The sequence below is a fragment of the Bufo gargarizans genome, chromosome 5 (genome assembly GCF_014858855.1).
Source record: "Bufo gargarizans isolate SCDJY-AF-19 chromosome 5, ASM1485885v1, whole genome shotgun sequence".
Lineage (NCBI taxonomy): Eukaryota > Metazoa > Chordata > Amphibia > Anura > Bufonidae > Bufo > Bufo gargarizans.
In genome coordinates, this window is record NC_058084.1 from 45099394 (window position 1) to 45115966 (window position 16573).

Consider the following 16573-nt stretch of genomic DNA (forward strand, 5'->3'; position numbering starts at 1 on the left):
TAGCAAAGGGAACCATATGCTGCCCGCGGTGCTAACTACTATGCACACCTGCTGCTGTCCAGATGCTAACAGTACCCCCCTTTTATGAGGGGCCACTGGATCCTTTTCTAAAGGAGCAAGTCTATTTGGATGTGTCTCATTAAATCTTTTAACTAATTTAATAGCATGTACATCCTTCTCGGCCACCCACAACCTTTCTTCGGGTCCATAACCTTTCCAGTTAACTGTATACTGTAACATACCTTTAACTCTTGTAGAACCTAATATTTTGTTGAACTCACATTCCAACTCAACGTGCACCTCAACCAGGACTGGAAGTTTGCAGGATGGGATCAGAGGCGTCACATATTTCTTAAGCATTGATCTGTGGAATACATGATACATTTTTAACAACCCTGGTAACGTAAGACGGAAAAAGATACAGGATTGATAATTTCCAGAATTTCATATGGACCAATAAATTGTGGAGCCAGCGTACCAGAAGGCACCTTCAATCGAATATTTTTAGTGGCACACTGGTGAGCCACACTCTGCCCCACACTGAAAAGCTGAAACCCTGAGATTGTTTTCAATTGGCTCCTCTTTTCTGAATATCCTGGGATGTTCTCAGGTTCGACTGAACCTGAGCCCAGACTGTGGACAGCTTGTTTACGGCAATTTCAACCTCAGGATTATTGAGCAAAGATGTTACAAAACCCATACTGTATGTTGGGTAAGTGTTGGTGAAACTATTAACCTGGTTATTGATAGCAAACTCTGCTAACTGCAGATGAGCGACCCAATCATCTAAAATACTGTTCTAACTATTGACTAAGAGTCTGCCATTGGTCTCAGGATGAAACAAGGAGGAGAAAGACAGTTACCCCAAGTTTAGAACAAAAAGATCTCCAGATTTTTTATACAAATTATACCCCGCAATCAAATACAGTACCCTCTGGAACTCCATGTAACTTAACAACGTGGTCAATGAAAAGAGAAAAAAATCTTTGGCATTATGTAATTTGTTAAGTGGAACAAAATGGGACATGTTGCTTAATCTGTCCACCACTGCCCAAATAACAATCTCCCCCTGAGAGGGTAGTAAATCCATTATACTATCCATTGAAAAGTAAGACCAAGGCTTTCTTGGGATGGTCAATGGACAAAGTTTCCCCGGCGGTTTAACTCTTGTGTTTTTTGACCTTGTATAGGTCTCATAACCTGACACATAGACAGTAGTGTTGAGCGAGCACCAAAGTGCTCGGGTGCTCTGGCCGAACACATCGGTATGCTTGCGTGTTCTACCAAGCAACCAAGCACAAAGGAAGTCAATAGGAGAACCCCAGGCACCCCCTGCTCGGAAGAGAAGAGGGTGTCTGGTTCATAAAAAAAGGTTAGATATTGATAGAACCCCCATCAAAATGGTTTGGAAACAGCATTAAGAGGATAGCTGGATGCATCTTAGACTCCTATTATGTATGACATACAATACAATAGACAACCACACAAAGGCTATATGCTAAAAGCCTGGTATGTGCAAGCCATCAATCTATCCATGAGACAGATAACAGCCAGCATACCTTACAATGGCAGCCTTGTGCACTATCAGATATTCCAAACCAGCTCTCATCTGACTGAGAACCAGTTATTTTGCATCTGTTGGATGGCTTGGGTGGACCTGCACACCTAGATCAATATCATTAGGGCGACAAAAAGTTTTCTGGTTGTCCTAACATAATATTCAATAACCTTTCTATAAAGTTTTGTCATGTAAAAACAAATTTGCATAAACATGGGCATATAGGAAAGACATGCAAATGAGCAGAATCTGCCTTGTTTTTCAGTTTTCATAAGACTATGAAAACCAAAATATGGCGCGATTGAGTTATGAACAGCGCCATCTATTGGTTTCACAGTCATCCATCCTGAGCTGCCGCTTCCGACGCTGCTCCAATGCTCGCCGCGGGAATCCAAGATTGCGCTGGCTCAGGATGGATGAAATCGCTCCAGTTCTCACGAATCTCGCGAGAACTGGAGTATCTTCTCCCTGGCTAAGAGCAGAGCGCACTGATTGGATGCGCTCCGTGCCAGGGAGAAGAAAAACGCACCCGGGAGAACTTTTGCAGGCCTGCCCAGTTGAGCCGAATGGCTCATTAGCATAGAAGGCGGGAAATATTGCTGGGGGCACCGCGGACAAACGGGGGCACTGAGTGAAAAATGAAGAACTGAATAAGCACCACCAGGGGTCGGCAAGTAAGGGTATATCTTTAATTTCACTTGCATTTTCAGGTGAAAGGTCCTCTTTAAGGCTGGGTCATTCCATTTTGTTGCCACGCAATATTTGTGGAAATAAGTGCAATATTCCTTTACCGGTCTGAGCTCCTGCTGGAGAGAGATTAACTTGGACTCTGAAAAGGCTGCTCTGTCAGGTTCATTATACAGTAAAACGAGGGCAGAAAATAAATTATCTACTGAAGATAATTCTAATGAATCTAATGAGGGAAGAGAGAATGCCCACTTCTGTGGATCCCTCTCTAATAGGGATATATACAGGTCCTTCTCGAAAAATTAGCATATTGTGATAAAGTTCATTATTTTCTGTAATGTACTGATAAACATTAGACTTTCATATATTTTAGATTCATTACACACCAACTGAATTAGTTCAAGCCTTTTATTGTTTTAATATTGATGATTTTGGCATACAGCTCATGAAAACCCACATTTCCTATCTCAAAAAATTAGCATATTTCATCCGACCAAAAAAATAAAAGTGTTTTTAATACAAAAAAAGTCAACCTTCAAATAATTATGTTCAGTTATGCACTCAATACTTGGTCAGGAATCCTTTTGCAGAAATGGCTGCTTCAATGCGGCGTGGCATGGAGGCAATCAGCCTGTGGCACTGCTGAGGTGTTATGGAGGCCCAGGATGCTTCGATAGCGGCCTTAAGCTCATCCAGAGTGTTGGGTCTTGCGTCTCTCAACTTTCTCTTCCCAATATCCCACAGATTCTCTATGGGGTTCAGATCAGGAGAGTTGGCAGGCCAATTGAGCACAGTAATACCATGGTCAGTAAACCATTTACCAGTGGTTTTGGCACTGTGAGCAGGTGCCAGGTCGTGCTGAAAAATGAAATCTTCATCTCCATAAAGCTTTTCAGCAGATGGAAGCATGAAGTGCTCCAAAATCTCCTGATAGCTAGCTGCATTGACCCTGCCCTTGATAAAACACAGTGGACCAACACCAGCAGCTGACATGGCACCCCAGACCATCACTGACTGTGGGTACTTGACACTGGACTTCAGGCATTTTGGCATTTCCCTCTCCCCAGTCTTCCTCCAGACTCTGGCACCTTGATTTCCGAATGACATGCAACAGTCCAGTGCTGCTTCTCTGTAGCCCAGGTCAGGCGCTTCTGCCGCTGTTTCTGGTTCAAAAGTGGCTTGACCTGGGGAATGCGGCACCTGTAGCCCATTTCCTGCACACGCCTGTACACGGTGGCTCTGGATGTTTCTACTCCAGACTCAGTCCACTGCTTCCGCAGGTCCCCCAAGGTCTGGAATCGGTCCTTCTCCACAATCTTCCTCAGGGTCCGGTCACCTCTTCTCGTTGTGCAGCATTTTCTGCCACACTTTTTCCTTCCCACAGACTTCCCACTGAGGTGCCTTGATACAGCACTCTGGGAACAGCCTATTCCTTCAGAAATTTCTTTCTGTGTCTTACCCTCTTGCTTGAGGGTGTCAATGATGGCCTTCTGGACAGCAGTCAGGTTGGCAGTCTTACCCATGATTGCGGTTTTGAGTAATGAACCAGGCTGGGAGTTTTTAAAAGCCTCAGGAATCTTTTGAAGGTGTTTAGAGTTAATTAGTTGATTCAGATGATTAGGTTAATAGCTCGTTTAGAGAACCTTTTCATGATATGCTAATTTTTTGAGATAGGAATTTTGGGTTTTCATGAGCTGTATGCCAAAATCATCAATATTAAAACAATAAAAGGCTTGAACTACTTCAGTTGGTGTGTAATGAATCTAAAATATATGAAAGTCGAATGTTTATCAGTACATTACAGAAAATAATGAACTTTATCACAATATGCTAATTTTTTGAGAAGGACCTGTATATACCCACTCTTAGCGGTTCTGTCCCTGATGAGTGGGGCCTCAGGCAGAAATACAGATTACAACTCTCCCAAAAATATATGAATAGTTTTCTTTTGCCTGAGAGACAATCTGGGAGTATTACCTGAGGTTTCTGAAATTTGGATAAAGCAGGTCACTGTGGAACCACCTGAATTCCCCCTGTTGCTGAACCGTAGCCACTAAATTCTAGACTAGATGAGTAAGTCCTAGTACAATACCAAGCTGAAGTCAAACACGAGTGGTCAAGTCAGGGTTCAAAACATCAGGTGAAAGCAGATCCAAATCCAAGCCAAGGTCAAACCAGTAGAATAATCAAGCAGAGCATAGTCAAGAGCAAACCGAGGTCTGCTTCTAGTTTCTCATGTGGACATGTTCTTCCACATACTACTGTACATGCTGGATCTGTGTGTCCAGGATGCTGCTATCTTCCCCCTGAAAACTTCCTTGTGTGAGCTCTCCCACACTATCTACAGCTTGTGTGAGCTACCCTCATTGGATTATCCCCTCTCTTTCCACACACACCTGCCACGTATAACTTCCTGATGCTACCTCTAACAAGGGAGGGTGAGAGCAAAGGGCAATCAGAAACAGTGCAAAACTCTAATGGATTTATATCGGATTCATCAGCATCAGCACTATATGAAGGAATTACACACTGTGCAGAAGGAAAACGGTAGGACATTTCTAATGAAGACTTTGGAAAGTTGCTTCATATGGTTACAAAATTGCACAGGTTAAAAAAAGACACAGGTCCAACAAGTTTAGCCTTTTCAGGCTAATTATACAACATTAATTGTTAGATTAAATATAACCATCAATGAAGTTTGCTATTATATTAGCATGCTACTCTTTTTTAAATTCTGACATAGTATCTGCCATTGATGGGCGACGAGCTAGAAAGTCTCTGAACCCTTTCTATATAAGGATATAGAAACGGTTCAGAGACCTTCCATCCCGTAGCCCGTCTCTGAACCCTTTCTATATAGAAAAGGGTTTAGAGTCAGAGACTGGCGACGGGAACCCTTTCTATATCATTATATAGTCCAGGACTGAATCCCATATTCAAGATATGGCCTTACAAGAGGTGATATTACCTTAGGATTGCAGGTTTTCATTTCTCTTTTTATGCGGCCTAAAACCTTACTGTACTTGCTTTTGCAGCTGCAGCCTGACATTGAGTACTGTGGCTTAGCTTACTTATAACCAGAATATCCAAGTCCTTTTCTTGTTCTGTAGAATTTTATATTTATAAACTATCCTTTGGTCAATGTGAGATTGGTGTGGGTCTGACACCAGGCACCCTCACCGATCAGCTGTTCTTAGCAGGTCACACTGCTGAAAAAACCTCAAAGAGGACAGAGGCGGAAACAGATATTTCATTATCCATTATGTCGTGAACATGCCAAGTTACTGCAGCTCAAGTGAATAGGTGCAGACCTGCAGTATCCTGGCACAGGAATTGGATTTATAGGAAGCAATAAGCCACTACGTATGCTAATATGCCTCCACAGATCTTTAAAGGAAAGATCATAAAACATCGAATTTTGTACATATTCCCTGACCAAGCTGCAGTCTGTAAATGATGGTTCAGCTGAAAGTAGTTGTGCATCTCACAATATATATTGCTATGTATTATCTTAATCTAATTACCACTACGCAGCGTGGCTCATGGAAGATAATCGAACATAAAGTACAATAAATATGGAGTGTTCAGTCCCATCCTCCCTGCATAAACATGTAGAGATAAAATATGTCCATGTACAAATTCACTAATAAGTAGCAATCCATGCTGTTCTTTTGGCTGGGAAAGAAATATAATGCCCATGTGCCATTATTTTAACCACAGCGATCATGAGTGCTAATAAATATCCTTAAGTTTGATGAGGCCGTTACCTCCAGCTGCCGAAACAGCTACTCGTCTATAAATAAATAAATAAATTAATCCTGAGTTATTCCTGAAAGTTTTAATGGCGGCTGCTGGCAGCATTGTAGTCTTATTGGAATTTCTGTAAATTAATGCTGTAAATTTCCTGTTGTTTTAATGGACCATTGCCGTAGGGCACCAGCTGAACTTTGATTGAACAAAATGCAACAAAAAAAACGACTATTATCTATCCTCATCTTCATTAGCGTCAACACTCGTAACAAAAAGGAACTGGCCTTAGATTGAGTCCCAGTGCATGTACTTTAACACAGCTGATCAAGCCTATAACTGGTATTGCCGCTCAGACCAATCCAAGTGAATGGGCCACTTCCAGCAAATTTCCAAACCAAAGTAGAAATATCATTCTGGCATACATTACATTATATGGGTTTTAAAGGTTAAAAAAGTTAGGTGTTATGATATTTTTCCCATTCTCTTATTGATTACTGCAATTATTTGGAGTTCATCTCTGACTGGTTATGAGGCTCTCTTATTGCAGTGAAGATCTTTACATGCAGAACTCTACATGCTGTGAATTTGTAATCTCCAACCAAAAGCATAATGTTTGCTAGATATTCAGCCTTTGAACCTTACATTTTGCTTCTACATTACCAACTTCCTCAGGGTCCTGAGACTGGATTGTTAGATCTAGTCTAAGTCAGAGATCTTAGTGTAGAAAATAGGGATGTGTATGCTGGATGGCAGTGTCCAGAGTGTAAAGAAAATTGATAACAAGGGGCAGAAAGAATGCTATTCTCACACTGGTGGATCACATACAGTGGTGCTAGAGTTTGTGAATAGGGTTGACGAACCTGAATTGCAAAGTTCGGGTTCATATTGACATTTGTGAGTTCGGGTACCCGGACCCGAACCCGTACTTTTTCACTGAAGTTCGTGTTCGGGTGATTTTATTATTTTCCATTATAACATGGTTATAACGGAAAATAATAGCATTCTTAAGACAGAATGATAAATAAAATGGCCATTTAGGGGTCAAAAAAAATAAATAAAAATCACTTCATTCACTTGATTGCGCAGCCTGTACCTTTTCTTCTTTCTTCAGGACCTTCAATAGAACCTGCGATGACGCCACCGTGCTCACCACGTGGTGAGTGCTGTGACGTAATCGCAGGTCCTGCTGAATGAAAATAGAAGGACCTGCGGTGACATCACCATGCTCACCACGTGGTGAGTGTGGTGACTTCATCGCAGGTGATTTTGCAGGTCCTGCAAAAGAAGAGGATATTGGCTGCGCGATCAAGTGGATGAGGGGATTTTTTTTTTTTTTACCCCTCATTGGCCATTTTATTTAGCATTCTGTCTTAAGAATGCTATTATTTTCCGTTATAACCATGTTATAACGCAAAATAATAAAGTGAAGTTCGGAGCCCCATTGACTTTAATGGGGTACGGGTTTGGGGTTAAGTTCGGGTCATGAACGCGAATTTTGACCTGAAGTTTGGCCGAACCCAGGTTCGCGCATCCCTATTTGTGAACTCTTCCAAATTTTCTATATTTCTGCATACTGTACATCAAACTAAAATTAAATCAGATTCCCACACAAGCCCTAAAAGTAGATTTCCAGATCAACCAAATGAGTAAAAAATATCTGTGGGTGGCAAAAGTATGTGAACCTTTAGGAGTAGCAGATAATATAAAGGTGAAATTAAAGTAATGAATTTTCAATCATTTGGATGACAATCAGGTGTGACTGGACTACCTGTTTTATTTAAACAGAAGATAGAAGAAAGACCCTGGGGGTGCCAAGGGGAGGAGAAGGGGGCGGTGCCCACCTAATATAATCACAAAGGTCACCCCTGAGAGATAACTCGGTACAAGCTCCCGAGTACAATGGCAGAACAACAAAAGGAAATGGAGCTAAAGGTACCAAATAATAAATATTAAATTTTATTGAGGTAGAACAAGACATGATAAAAAATAGCACCATCCTGGTTTGTTTCACTCCTGGTCCTCTCTTGGTGAGTCTCTGCTGCAACCTTATCTTCATGGTCCTTTCTGACATGGATGTTCACACCCTGCCAGACCTCTTCTATTGTGGCATGTCTTTTATTGATGATTCTTGTACAATTTTTGGTTCATATACCTTGTTTCATGCCTATGTATGTATCATTGCAGCTGATGTGTTACTCACCTTCCATTATTATTATTTTTTTGTTATTACACTTGGTTAATTTTAAGGGCTGGTCATTGTACCATATACCCCCCGCTGACCTTTATATATGCATGTAATCTTTTGACCGGTGTGTTCTCCCCAGGGTGGCGCCGTTTTTTCCCTTCCCTACTCCCTTCCCCCCCTTTTTCCTGGCATCATTCTTATGCAATTTTTTATCATGTCTTGTTCTACCTCAATAAAATTGAATATTTATTATTTGGTACCTTGAGCTCCATTTCCTTTTGTTGTTCTGTTTTATTTAAAGAACGATGAGTTATCAAAGTCTTATCTTCACCATACAATTGTGCAAATGTATCATGGTACAAACAAAGGAGATTTTCAAAAGAAAAGTTGCTGATGCTCATAAGGCTGGAAAAGGTTAAAAAAAATCTCTCTCTAAATAGCTTGGACTCAACCAACCTACAGTCTGACTGATTGTGCACAAATAGATAAAATTTAAGACCATTATTATCCCCCCAGGAGTGGTTGACCAACAAAGATCACTCCAAGAGGAAGGTGTGTAATAGTCCTCAAAGAAACCCAAGGTAACCTCTAAGTAACTAAAGGACTAATGTTAATGTTCACAGGTCCACCATCAGGAGGACACTGAACAAAAATGGTGCGCCTGCCAGGATTGCAAGGAGAAATCCGCTGCTCTCCAAAAAGAACATTGTTCCCCATCTGGAGTTTACTAAAGATAACCTGGACAAGCCAGAAGGCTATTAGAACAATGTTTTGTGGTTGGATGAGACCAAAACTGAATTTTTTGGTTTAAAAATGAGAATGTTTTAAGAAAGGGTAACACTGCATTCCAACATAAAAAAAGTCATCCCATCTGTGAAACACGGTGGTTGTATTATCATGGTTTGGGCCTGTTCTGCAGCATTTGGACCATAATGGCTGGAATTTACACAGTGTGTAAAACACTTACAGCCAATGCATTACAATGCAGATGTATTGTAATGCATTTTAAAAGGGATAAGACCCCCAAAAGTTGAAGTCCCAGAGTGGGACAAAAAATAAAGTGAAAAAAGATGTTATAAAATCAAGTTTTACCCAAAAAAAAATTTGAAAAGTTTCAGGTTAAAAAAAAAGTGTCCTTTTCCCAAAATAAAGTAAAAAAAATTGTAAAAAATAGGGAAAAAAGAGAAGTAGACATATTAGGTATGGACGCGTCTGTATCGACTGACTCTATAAAAATATCACATGATCCAGGTGAACACCTTACAAAAAAAGTAAAAACTGTGTAAAAAAAAAGCCATTTTCTTGCTTCACAAAAAATGTAGTACCAAGCAGTCAAAAAGTCTTAGGTACCCCAAGACATCTCAAGACAATTGCCCAAAAAATTTAAAAAAATAGAGCTCTCAGAAAATGGCAACACAAAAACAAGATTTTATTCTGTTCAAAAATTATTTCACTGTGTAAAACTTAACAAAAATAAAAATGATAGACATATTAGGTATCTCCTTGTCCGTAATAACTTGCTCTATAAAAATATCACATTATATGTGATAGGTGAGTGCTGTAAAAAAAATAAAAAATTTACTATGCCCAAACAGCAATTTTTTTCACCTTGCCTTACAAAAAGTCTCATTTGCAGTGTGTGCAACTTTTTGATCACTTTTAATAAAAGAAATTTGGGTAGTTGAAGTGACAAAAAATTCTCATAGGGCTGATCACATACATCCACCATGGGTCTATGGTGCCCACTGCACACACGAGCGGGCTCCATCTTAAAAGTGGTGACTTCCGCCATATGACTGAGGTCACCAAGGGGTTAAGGAGGTGAGTTTAATAATGTATTTATTTTTTCTGTTTGCTTCTTTTTTTTTTTTTGCTAGACTTTTCAATCCCTTATGTTAAGTATAGAAGTAAAAAATATAATCAAGAAATAAATAAAATGCTGCGATATTGAATGAATATTTCAGTACTGAATGTAACCTCTGCTTACCAGATTGTTAGACTATAACAATATCACACATATTCATTATTTTTCCAATGTTTTCCCTTACAAAATTTGTAACATTAAACTACTGACACCCGGTGGTAGCAGAGATAATTGCATTTTTATCCCGAATCAATCGAAAATGTGAAAAAAAAAATGTGGATACACAGTGGTCAAATGTAACCTGCAGTGCCCACCTATGGTTTTATGTTGTTTTTTTTCTGGGAGCCCAGGCTAGTTAGCCCTAGGATGAAGTAGGAGCTCATGAGACAATATTTATTCACTTTATTTTTTTGCATATGCTGTGAAGATACGAGATGTGCAGCACCTGAAACTACGGATACTGGAAGCCTGTGCTAGCATTTCTCCTGCGGTGTTGCTATCAGTGTGTGAAGAGTGGGAGAAGAGGGTTGCATTTACAATCCAACACAATGGGCAGCACATTGAACACATTTTATAAGTGGTCAGAAACGTGTAAATAACTCATGAAAGAATAAAGTTATGTTAAAACCAAGCACACCATTGTATTTCCTGTGCAATTCCCAATAAGTTTGATGTGTCACATGTAGGGATGAGCGAACTCGAACTGTATAGTTCGGGTACGTACCGAATTTTGGGGTGTCCGTGACACGGACCCGAACCCGGATATTTTCGTAAAAGTCCGGGTTCGGGTTCGGTGTTCGTCGCTTTCTTGGCGCTTTTGTGACGCTTTCTTGGCGCTTTTTGAAAGGCTGCAAAGCAGCCAATCAACAAGCGTCATAGTACTTGCCCCAAGAGGCCGTCACAGCCATGCCTACTATTGGCATGGCTGTGATTGGCCAGAGCACCATGTGACCCAGCCTCTATTTAAGCTGGAGTCACATAGCGCCGCCCGTCACTCTGCTCTGATTAGCGTAGGGAGAGGTTGCGGCTGCGACAGTAGGGCGAGATTAGGCAGATTAACTCCTCCAAAGGACTTGATTATTGATCGATCTGCAGCTGTGGGTCATTGAGCTGCTGATACTCAATTGCTCACTGTTTTTAGGCTGCCCAGACCGTTTGTCAGTCACATTTTTCTGGGGTGATCGGCGGCCATTTTGTGTCTTGTGGTGCGCCAGCACAAGCTGCGACCAAGTGCATTTAACCCTCAATGGTGTGGTTGTTTTTTGGCTAAAGCCTACATCAGGGTGAAGCTGTCACACCAAGTGCATTTAACCAGCAATAGTCTGTTTATTTTTTGGCCATATACTACATCAGGGGCAAGCTGCGCCCGTCACCAAGTGCATTTAACCCTCAGTAGTGTGGGTGGTCAAGCTATCACACCAAGTGCATTTAACCAGCAATAGTCTGTTCATTTTTTGGCCATATACTAAATCAGGGGCAAGCTGCGCCCGTCACCAAGTGCATTTAACCAGCAATTGTCTGTTCATTTTTTGGCCATATACTACATCAGGGGCAAGCTGCGCCCGTCACCAAGTGCATTTAACCCTCAGTAGTGTGGTTGGTCAAGCTGTGACACCAAGTGCATTTAACCAGCAATAGTCTGTTCATTTTTTGGCCATATACTACATCAGGGGCAAGCTGCGCCCGTCACCAAGTGCATTTAACCAGCAATAGTGTGGTTATTTTTTGGCCATATCCCAGTCTAATTCTGTCACTAAATCCATACCGGTCACCCAGCGCCTAAATACTAGGCCTCAAATTTATATCCCGCTAAATCTGTCGTTACCGCTGTACTGTTGTGGCTGGGCAAGTTATTTAGTGTCCGTCAAAGCACATTTTTTGTTCAGGGTTGAAATACAATTCCCAATTTAGCAATTTCATAATTTAGTGGTTTCTGCTATATCAGAGCTATTTGAAATCTATCCCTAAAAGGGTATATAATATTCAAGGTGCACATAGTGTCATTCAGAATAACTTCACACACACGCTACTGTGCATTTCCAAGTCTAATTCTGTTAGTAAATCCATACCGGTCACCCAGCGCCTAAATACTAGGCTTAAAATTTATATCCCACTACATCTGTCATTACCGCTGTACTGTTGTGGCTGGGCAAGTTATTTAGTGTCCGTCAAAGCACATTTTTTGTTCTGGGTTGAAATACAATTCACAATTTAGCAATTTCATAATTTAGTGGTTCCTGCTATATCAGAGCTATTTGAAATCTATCCCTAAAAGGGTATATAATATTCAAGGTGCACATAGGGTCATTCAGAATAACTTCACACACCCGCTACTGTGCATTTCCAAGTCTAATTCTATCACTAAATCCATACCGGTCACCCAGCGCCTAAATACTAGGCCTCAAATTTATATCCCGCTAAATCTCTCGTTACCGCTGTACTGTTGTGGCTGGGAAAGTTATTTAGTGTCCATCAAAGCACATTTTTTGTTCTGGGTTGAAATACAATTCCCAATTTAGCAATTTCACAATTTAGTGGTTTCTGCTATATCAGAGCTATTTGAAATCTATCCCTAAAATGGTATATAATATTCAAGGTGCACATAGGGTCATTCAGAATAACTTCACACACACGCTACTGTGCATTTCCAAGTCTAATTCTGTTAGTAAATCCATACCGATCACCCAGCGCCTAAATACTAGGCCTCAAATTTATATCCCGCTGAATTTGAATACAATACATTGGGCCAAATAATATTTTTGTTGTTGTGGTGAACCATAACAATGAGGAAAACATCTAGTAAGGGACGCGGACATGGTCGTGGTGGTGTTAGTGGACCCTCTGGTGCTGGGAGAGGACGTGGCCGTTCTGCCACATCCACACGTCCTAGTGTACCAACTACCTCAGGTCCCAGTAGCCGCCAGAATTTACAGCGATATATGGTGGGGCCCAATGCCGTTCTAAGGATGGTAAGGCCTGAGCAGGTACAGGCATTAGTCAATTGGGTGGCCGACAGTGGATCCAGCACGTTCACATTATCTCCCACCCAGTCTTCTGCAGAAAGCGCACAGATGGCGCCTGAAAACCAACCCCATCAGTCTGTCACATCACCCCCATGCATACCAGGGAAACTGTCTCAGCCTCAAGTTATGCAGCAGTCTCTTATGCTGTTTGAAGACTCTGCTGGCAGGGTTTCCCAAGGGCATCCACCTAGCCCTTCCCCAGCGGTGAAAGACATAGAATGCACTGACGCACAACCACTTATGTTTCCTGATGATGAGGACATGGGAATACCACCTCAGCATGTCTCTGATGATGACGAAACACAGGTGCCAACTGCTGCGTCTTTCTGCAGTGTGCAGACTGAACAGGAGGTCTGTCATTTAGGCTGGTGGACACAGACAGCTTCAAACAGCTCATGTCGCTTGCTGTCCCACAGTATGTTGTTCCCAGCCGGCACTACTTCTCCAAGAGAGCCGTGCCTTCCCTGCACAACCAAGTATCCGATAAAATCAAGTGTGCACTGCGCAACGCCATCTGTGGCAAGGTTCACCTAACCACAGATACGTGGACCAGTAAACACGGCCAGGGACGCTATATCTCCCTAACTGCACACTGGGTAAATGTAGTGGCAGCTGGGCCCCAGGCGGAGAGCTGTTTGGCGCACGTCCTTCCGCCGCCAAGGATCACAGGGCAACATTCTTTGCCTCCTGTTGCCACCTCCTCCTACTCGGCTTCCTCCTCCTCTTCTTCCACCTGCTCATCCAGTCAGCCACACACCTTCACCACCAACTTCAGCACAGCCCGGGGTAAACGTCAGCAGGCCATTCTGAAACTCATATGTTTGGGGGACAGGCCCCACACCGCACAGGAGTTGTGGCGGGGTATAGAACAACAGACCGACGAGTGGTTGCTGCCGGTGAGCCTCAAGCCCGGCCTGGTGGTGTGTGATAATGGGCGAAATCTCGTTGCAGCTCTGGGACTAGCCGGTTTGACGCACATCCCTTGCTTGGCGCATGTGCTGAATTTGGTGGTGCAGAAGTTCATTCACAACTACCCCGACATGTCAGAGCTGCTGCATAAAGTGCGGGCCGTCTGTTCGCGCTTCCGGCATTCACATCCTGCTGCTGCTCGCCTGTCTGCGCTACAGCGTAACTTCGGCCTTCCCGCTCACCGCCTCATATGCGACGTGCCCACCAGGTGGAACTCCACCTTGCACATGCTGGACAGACTGTGCGAGCAGCAGCAGGCCATAGTGGAGTTTCAGCTGCAGCACACACGGGTCAGTCGCACTACAGAACAGCACCACTTCACCACCAATGACTGGGCCTCCATGCGAGACCTGTGTGCCCTGTTGCGCTGTTTCGAGTACTCCACCAACATGGCCAGTGGCGATGACGCCGTTATCAGCGTTACAATACCACTTCTATGTCTCCTTGAGAAAACACTTAGGGCGATGATGGAAGAGGAGGTGGCCCAGGAGGAGGAGGAGGAGGAAGAGGGGTCATTTTTAGCACTTTCAGGCCAGTCTCTTCGAAGTGACTCAGAGGGAGGTTTTTGGCAACAGCAGAGGCCAGGTACAAATGTGGCCAGCCAGGGCCCACTACTGGAGGACGAGGAGGAGGTGGAGGAGGATGAGGATGAAGCATGGTCACAGCGGGGTGGCACCCAACGCAGCTCGGGTCCATCACTGGTGCGTGGCTGGGGGGAAAGGCAGGACGATGACGATACGCCTCCCACAGAGGACAGCTTGTCCTTACCCCTGGGCAGCCTGGCACACATGAGCGACTACATGCTGCAGTGCCTGCGCAACGACAGCAGAGTTGCCCACATTTTAACGTGTGCGGACTACTGGGTTGCCACCCTGCTGGATCCACGCTACAAAGACTATGTGCCCACCTTACTTCCTGCACTGGAGCGTGATAGGAAGATGCGCGAGTACAAGTGCACGTTGGTAGACGCGCTACTGAGAGAATTCCCAAATGTCACAGGGGAACAAGTGGAAGCCCAAGGCCAAGGCAGAGGAGGAGCAAGAGGTCGCCAAGGCAGCTGTGTCACGGCCAGCTCCTCTGAGGGCAGGGTTAGCATGGCAGAGATGTGGAAAAGTTTTGTCAACACGCCACAGCTAACTGCACCACCACCTGATACGCAACGTGTTAGCAGGAGGCAACATTTCACTAACATGGTGGAACAGTACGTGTGCACACCCCTCCACGTACTGACTGATGGTTCGGCCCCATTCAACTTCTGGGTCTCTAAATTGTCCACGTGGCCAGAGCTAGCCTTTTATGCCTTGGAGGTGCTGGCCTGCCCGGCGGCCAGCGTTTTGTCTGAACGTGTATTCAGCACGGCAGGGGGCGTCATTACAGACAAACGCAGCCGCCTGTCTACAGCCAATGTGGACAAGCTGACGTTCATAAAAATGAACCAGGCATGGATCCCACAGGACCTGTCCATCCCTTGTGCAGATTAGACATTAACTACCTCCCCTTAACCATATATTATTGTACTCCAGGGCACTTCCTCATTCAATCCTATTTTTATTTTCATTTTACCATTATATTGCGAGGCTACCCAAAGTTGAATGAACCTCTCCTCTGTCTGGGTGCCGGAGCCTAAATATATGCCAATGGACTGTTCCAATGTTGGGTGACGTGAAGCCTGATTCTCTGCTATGACATGCAGACTAATTCTCTGCTGACATGAAGCCAGATTCTCTGTTACGGGACCTCTCTCCTCTGCCTGGGTGCCTGGGCTTAAATATATGCCAATGGACTGTTCCAATGTTGGGTGACGTGAAGCCTGATTCTCTGCTATGACATGCAGACTGATTCTCTGCTGACATGAAGCCAGATTCTCTGTTACGGGACCTCTCTCCTCTGCCTGGGTGCTGGGCCTAAATATGACAATGGACTGTTGCAGTGGTGGCTGACGTGAAGCCTGATTCTCTGCTATGACATGCAAACTGATTCTCTGCTGACATGAAGACAGATTCTCTGTTACGGGACCTCTCTCCTCTGCCTGGGTGCCTGGGCCTAAATATATGCCAATGGACTGTTCCAATGTTGGCTGACGTGAAGCCTGATTCTCTGCTATGACATGCAGACTGATTCTCTGCTGACATGAAGCCAGATTCTCTGTTACGGGACCTCTCTCCTCTGCCTGGGTGCTGGGCCTAAATATCTGACAATGGACTGTTGCAGTGGTGGCTGACGTGAAGCCTGATTGTCTGTTACGGGACCTCTCTCTCCTCTGCCTGGGTGCTTGGCCTAAATTTATGACAATGGACTGTTGCAGTGGTGGCTGACGTGAAGCCTGATTCTCTGCTATGACATGCAGACTGATTCTCTGCTGACATGAAGACAGATTCTCTGTTAAGGGACCTCTCTCCTCTGCCTGGGTGCCGGGTCCTAAATATCTGAGAATGGACTGTTCCAGTGGTGGGTGACGTGAAGCCAGATTCTCTGCTATGGGACCTCTCTCCAATTGATTTTGGTTAATTTTTATTTATTGAATTTTTATTTTAATT